Here is a 7,914-nt window from a genome sequence, read left to right as displayed (position 1 = left end):
AGTTTATTGTCCTTTTTACTTGAGCTAAGGGCTCCAGCTTTTCTGATCGAAAGAGGCTGCATGGTTGTCGTAAACTTTTACCATTTTTATATTCAGTGGGCCACTTTCAATCAAACTTGGCTCAAAAGTATCCTTAGTCTAAGTTTTTCCCCAAATAATGAACCAGATCCTCCTCCCTAGTCCGAAATATCTGACGTTTCCTGGCTTTTTTTTACGATTTGATATTTTACGTGCCAGGAAAACGTCAGTACCGGCGCCATTACGAAAACTGGGAATTCGCCACCTCCAACCGGAGGCGGCATTCTCGGGTTGATTTTCGATACTTGCGAACCGAATTAAATGCTGAACTCACAGTTTATCAATAGCACAATGCTTCTAGTACTCACCAATATCGATGAAAAGAAAACATCACTCCACATTTCGATACAGGAATTGCAAGATTTTAAGTGCACCAAAAGAAAACAAATCTCGACTGTCAGATAAAATGTTTTCATCGGATTGTATATTTTATAAACGAACCATAAAAACGATGTTGGTGAGTACTAAAAGTATTGTACTATTGATAAGTTGTGAGTTTGACATTTAATTCGGTTCGAAAGTTTCGAAAATCAACCCGAGAATGCCGCCTCCGGTTGGAGGTGGCGAATTCCCAGTTTTCGTAATGGCGCCTGTTCTGACGTTTTCCTGGCACGTAAAATATCAAATCGTAAAAAAAAAAAAACCCAGGAAAACGTCAGATATTTCGGACTACCCCCTCCCAGCAGAGATAATCAAGAAAAGGCAAAATTAAAAAAAAAATTAAACATCTTGGCTACCAAGAAAGTGAAACTTGTGTGAAAGCTTTATGCCATATTGAAATTTCAACTTTGTTCACACAAAAGGGCATAAAAATTTTGTCTAGAGAAATAGGGGAAAAACAAACAAACAAACAAATTTTTTTCAACATAGAGTGAGGTCACAATAGTGATCAAACTATTCTTTTCAAGAACAGCGGCATCACAGTTCATTCAAACCATTGCTCCAGGGTTTAGCTGGGGCCACAAAAGGGATTCACATAGAACATATCTTCTCAAAAATATCAGAGCAACTCATATGTACGGAAGCCCATTTAGGACCTATTAAAAATATTTTTGAATTCGATATAACGAATTGTTGAATTTGTTATAACAAATTTAATTTCGTTATAACAGTTTATTTGAATTCGTTATAACGAATTTAATCTGTTATAGCAGATTTGTTGAATTCATTATAACGAATTCAAAAATTGGTTATAACGAATTAAATTCGTTTAAACAAATTCTAAAATTTGTTATAACAAATTAAATTCGTTTAAACGAATTCTAAAATTTGCTATAACAAATTAAATTCGTTTGAACGAATTCTTAAATTTGTTACAACGAATTAAATTCGTTTAATCAAATTCAACAATCAGGGCCTGTAGAAAAATATATATGAATTCGATATAACGATTTATCGAACTCGTTCTAACAAATTTAATTCGTTATAACAAATTAAAGAATTCATTTTAACGAATTTATTTCGTTATAACAAGTTTTAGAATTCGTTATAACGAATATAATTCGTTATAACAAAATTTTCAATTCGTTATAACGAATTCAACAAATCTATTATAACAGATTAAATTCGTTATAACGAATTCAAAGAAACTGTTATAACGAATTAAATTCGTTATAACAAATTTGACAATTCGTTATATCGAATTCAAAAATATTTTTTGATAGGTCCTAAATGGGCTTCCGTATATATGTTATCATCCCAATAATACGGAAGCGTATTAGGGCCGCAGCTGTATCTTTTTTAAATTTGTTTAAACAAATTACTAATTTGTTAAAACAAATTAGTAATTTGTTATAACAAATTATCAATTTGATATAACAAATTATCAATTTGTTATAACAAAATAACAATTTGATATAACAGATTAGTAATTTGTTATAATAGATTAGTAATTTGTTATAACAAATTACTAATTTGTTATAACAAATTAGTAATTTGTTTTAACAGATTAGTAATTTGTTATAACAAATTATCAATTTGATATAACAAATTATCAATTTGTTATATCAATTGTATGTTATATACCAATTTACGCTGGGGGCAATAAAGGCAACATTGACAAAAATGAATTTGTAGATAAATTATCACAGAAAAAATGATAAACACTCTGTAATAACCTTCTCTGAAAACGAAAATAAACAATATTCTTGAGTGGGTAGTACTTGCTAAAATTTGGAATCAGATACCTTGTGTTATTTTTTTCATGTAATTTTTATAATAAAAATACGTGCCTTTTAGAAAAAGCCGTTGAAGTCCCACTAAAGCCTTCATAACTTATTATTGGCTGAAAACTTTGACAGTTATTTCTTCAAATATATTTGTAATTTGTATCCTGGTTCCCTCATATATTTTACAAGAAATCGTTAAGCAATATAATTTGTTATGACAATACACACAAAATATTACACGTGTAAAGAAGGAAAAATTAGGTCATCTCCCCTTTTGACCCCTTTGTTGACTTTGGGAAAAAAGTGTTAATTTGAATGGACGACGTTGTAATCATATTTAATTGTCCGGAACTTCGAATTTTTCTCAGTATGAAGGATCCAACATTCTGTATTTCCTCTACATAATCTCTGGGATGCAGTTATTCTTTTAATCGTCTACCAGAGACATTTATTCCAAGAAACAGACTCAAAAAAAGAACCAAAAAAAAGCAACAACAACAAAACAAAACAAAACCAAATTTAAAAAAATAATGCAATTCGGTAAGAATAAAACCAAAAATAAAGTGCTTTAATCTTAGTTGCTATTTGATCTAAATCCATATTAATATATTGATCAAAAGCTCTCCAAAGCTTATGTACGGAAGCCTACGGAAGCCCATTTAAGACCTATCAAAAATATTTTTGAATTCGATATAACGAATTGTCGAATTTGTTGTAACGAATTTAATTCGTTATAACAGTTTCTTTGAATTCGTTATAACGAATTTAATCTGTTATAACAAATTTGTTGAATTCGTAATAACGAATTGAAAAATTTGTTATAATGAATTAAATTCGTTATAATGAATTCTAAAACTTGTTATAACGAATTAAATTCGTTAAAATGAATTCTTTAATTTGTTATAACGAATTAAATTTGTTAGAACGAATTCGTCAAATTTATATATCGAATTCATATATATTTTTTTACAGGCCCTGATTGTTAAATTTGATTAAACGAATTTAATTCGTTGTAGCAAATTTTAGAGTTCGTTCAAACGAATTTAATTTGTTATAGCAAATTTTAGAATTCGTTTAAACGAATTTAATTTGTTATAACAAATTTTAGAATTTGTTTAAACGAATTTAATTCGTTATTACCAATTTTTGAATTCGTTATAATGAGTTCAACAAATTTGTTATAACAGATTAAATTCGTTATAACGAATTCAAATAAACTGTTATAACGAATGAAATTCGTTATAACAAATTCGCTATATCGAATTCAAAAATATTTTTTAATAGGTCCTAAATGAGCTTCCGTAGAAGCCCATTTAGGACCTATTAAAAAATATTTTTGAATTCGATATAACGAATTGTTGAATTTGTTATAACAAATTTAAATTCGTTATAACAGTTTATTTGAATTCGTTATAACGAATTTAATCTGTTATAACAAATTTGTTGAATTCATTATAACGAATTCAAAAATTGGTTATAACAAATTAAATTCGTTTAAACAAATTCTAAAATTTGTTATAACAAATTAAATTCGTTTAAACGAATTCTAAAATTTGTTATAACAAATTAAATTCGTTTGAACGAATTCTTAAATTTGTTACAACGAATTAAATTCGTTTAATCAAATTCAACAATAAGGGCCTGTAGAAAAATATATATGAATTCGATATAACGATATGTTAAATTCGTTCTAACAAATTAAATTCGTTGTAACAATTTAAAGAATTCATTTTAACGAATTTAATTCGTTATAACAAGTTTTAGAATTCGTTATAACGAATTTATTTCGTTATAACAAATTTTTCAATTCGTTATAACGAATTCAACAAATCTGTTATAACAGATTAAATTCGTTATAACGAATTCAAAGAAACTGTTATAACGAATTAAATTCGTTATAACAAATTTGACAATTCGCTATATCGAATTCAAAAATATTTTTGATAGGTCCTATATGGGCTTCCGTACTTATGCTTTACGTTTACATACAACCGAATTAAAATAAGATTTCTGATCTGATCTGGCTTCCCTAGATCTGTATACACCTTCATATTTTGTCAAAAATAGTAATTTGTTAAATCAAATTACTAATTTGTTATAACAAATTACTAATTTGTTATATTAAATTACCAATTTGTTATATCAAATTATTAATTTGTTAAAACAAATTATTAATCTGTTATGTCATATTAGTAATCTGTTATAACAAATTAATAATTTGTTATAGCAAATTAATAATTTGTTATATCAAATTGATAATTTGTTATATCAAATTATTAATTTGTTATAACAAATTATTAATCTGTTATAACAAATTACTAATCTGTTATAACAAATTAGTAATTTGTTATATCAAATTGATAATTTGTTATATCAAATTGATAATTTGTTATATCAAATTATTAATTTGTTATAACAAATTACTAATCTGTTATAACAAATTAGTAATCTGTTATAACAAATTAGTAATTTGTTTAAACAAATTGATAATTTGTTATAACAAATTGATAATTTGTTATAACAAATTAGTAAATTGTTAAAACAAATTAATAAAAGGTACTGCTGCGGCCCTAATACGCTTCCGTACAATAAAGCGCGGATTCATATTTGTTCAAATCAAAAACAATCTTTGAAAGAAAAGCACGCCTATGGTAACTCAGGTGAGCATTTTTTTGAAACCCCCCTTTCCCATGCTAGGAATACATAGGTGATTGAAATGCTCAATAACTCAACTATAAACCAACCCCAAAACTTTTTTGTATCATTGCATCAGTGGAAAAAAAGTACCTCATAAGCAGATATTCCTCCATTATAGTTATATAATTACACGAGGTCCATGGGCCACAATGCTCACTGGAGTAAATAATGGCCCTTCTTGTTCTTTATCAGCAGATTTTTTCCCCGATATATTCCTATCTTAAACTTTGATCGACCATTGTAGCCTTATCCTACCCCAGGGGGTCATGGTTTGAACAAGTTAAATCTACACTACCTGAACAGGTCTGGACGATTTCCATATATGGAAGTCAAGAACGATAACCGTGAGTTGCTATAAATACACAGAATAAACAAGGTGTTAATCCTGATGACCAATCAGATAACGGCATTTAGACAAACCCATGAGAAAGTAAATAAAACACGTGGTTTTAAACTTATTTGCTCAAAAGATTTTTTAGAACAAACTTTTTGTAAACTTTATGCACATTTAGGAATAATACAGTATATATAACAATTTTACGTGAACAAACACGACTTGAAAGCTTAGAGTAAGTTCCAAGTGGGATTAAAAATCTGTCCCTACAGGGTAGCAATCCCAAAAGTATAACTTGTGTTAAGAAATACGGCATATTTTCATTTTTAGACCCGGGAATGAAAATGTTTTGGTACTGGGGATATAACAGTCTTAATATTATTTCCTAAGTGTTTATAACAAAATCGCCCAGTTTCTGGTAAATTTGGAGGTAAAAAGCACCGATTCATCTACATTCTCCTTTTCTCTACGTTTTACATCTTTCCTTATGCCCATTCGAAGTGTATCAGCATGTACTAGCATGATATTCAGCGCTCATAAAACCCGTGACATTGTAAAACTTAGTCTGTACGATGAACACTTGCGTGCCGTAGATCAACTTCACGTTATCGATGAAAATCGGAAGGCTAAGCAAAATTACATTTACCAACATAGAGCATGTACTGGTAAATGTTATACATGTAATTGTAATTGATATCTTGATGGTGTGATCTATTCCCCCGTAAACGACCGCATTCTTACAAGCATTGATGTGTTGGTTTTTCCCTCCGAGATGAAAATGACAGGCATGTCTACGGTAAATATGGGGGAAATACCTTATTCTTCAAAACATTTCATCTTACTTCTAAAATTTTTTTGTCAAAAAAATCTTTTTGAGGAAAAAAAGACAAAAGCACGTGTTCTCTTATTGTTCCTTTGAAATATGTCTTGGGGTGTGTAAAAATGTTGTTGTCTGATTGGACAGAAAAATATTTACGTGTATACATGATTTGTGAAAACGCAAAGTCGACCCAGATGTAGGGCTAAAATGGAATAACCTGTCCTCCCTCAAAGTAGACTACTCTGAAAGGTATAAAATACACCGCACTGATAGTGTCAGTTAGTTCGAATGCTGAACGGCTCTGTTGGTAAGTTGGAAGAAAGGCAGTAAGATGTGTAAGAAAGAAGGAAAGGGTAGAGAAAGGGTAAATGGGTTAGCACCCGTGACAAGAATCCCTGGGAACTGAGGCGAGATACTGGGGGCTGTAGATCTGAATAAGAACGAAACACCTAGTATCCGCTATCAATAGGAACCTGGGGGAAGGTACACGGTGCCAAGCCCAAGAATTACCCAGTCATTAGAATTCAGTCCACCTCATATATTCTGTTAATAGAAAAACCCAGATAGATTTGAGAAAAATTATTATACTGTACATAGTGATAATTACATATTGTAAGATCATAAACTCAGGTAGAGTAAGAGTCATCCCCTGAGAACCCTACGTAGGGGTGGATATACAGAATATTTATATCAGCTTTCAGTTATTGTTCATGAATTCCATATATGGAAATCATCCAGACTTGCTGAATATGCTTTCATATAAATTTGACTAACCATGGCTTTATTATTCTTGAGAAGATTTCTAAAGATTTTAATGTAAACCTTTGATTGCATGCCCATTGTGGCCCGCCCTACCCTCAGGGGTCATCATTTAAACATACACTACCTGTGGATGCTTCCATTTAAATATGACTAATCATGGCTTCCTGTTCTTGAGAAGATTTTGAAAGATATTTTCTATATATACGAGGGTTGTCCAAAAAGTTCGTGGACAATGGCGTTTTTGTCAAAATGAATGGTTCAAGATATGCTTATTGTATACCAAAATATTAATTATGAAAATCCAAGTCGGAATAGTTTGGTTTTTATTGTTTGAACTTAATATTTTTGTAAAAATCTCGGTCATTAAAGGTCACCGATAGTGCGCACGGACCAGGGTTAAAATGCCATGAACTTTTAAATAAAGTGATCTGATTGAAATGGTTATTTTCTTTTTAAAACGAGTCAAAGTTGAATAAAAATTTAATATATCACAAATAAAGCGGTTATCGCCATTTTCTGATACCTTTAGTATCGGTAACTAAATAGACAATGAAAATATTAAGTAAAAACCGCAAAAAGTATGTTTCAAAAATTGACAGAAAAAGCGACGTCGGCCATCCGAACGGGACATGCAGCGTCCAATCATACAGTTATGGTTAATATAGTTGAAACGTCGTCAAAAACAAAACATTTATTCAAACAACTTAAATTTATTGGAAAATATTTAGTCTAGTGATTTGTAATTGGTGTATACGATTTTTCAACGGTGTGTAAAATTTCGGAGACACTACAAGAAGTGGAAAACCACGGTTATTTTATGAAAATAGGATATATTCCTATTCATGACGTTGTTATAAATATAGTGCCGTCGGGATGGGCTGTGCATCCTGTGTTTACGAAGTGTTAATATTGATGACGCTCGTAAATTATTGTGCATTGTTTTGAATTTTAAAATTTAAATTACTTATAATCTATACATAAATATTATTGCACACATTTGGTATTGTGGCATAATAAAGAAAAATAGCGTGCGTCTATGAACATGCGATAAAAAT

The sequence above is a fragment of the Saccostrea echinata genome, unplaced genomic scaffold (assembly GCF_033153115.1).
Source record: "Saccostrea echinata isolate AGI-Se365-2 ecotype Australia unplaced genomic scaffold, CSIRO_AGI_Sech_v1 ptg000034l, whole genome shotgun sequence".
Taxonomy (NCBI): Eukaryota; Metazoa; Mollusca; class Bivalvia; order Ostreida; family Ostreidae; genus Saccostrea; species Saccostrea echinata.
Note: the sequence above shows the minus strand (reverse complement) of the source record.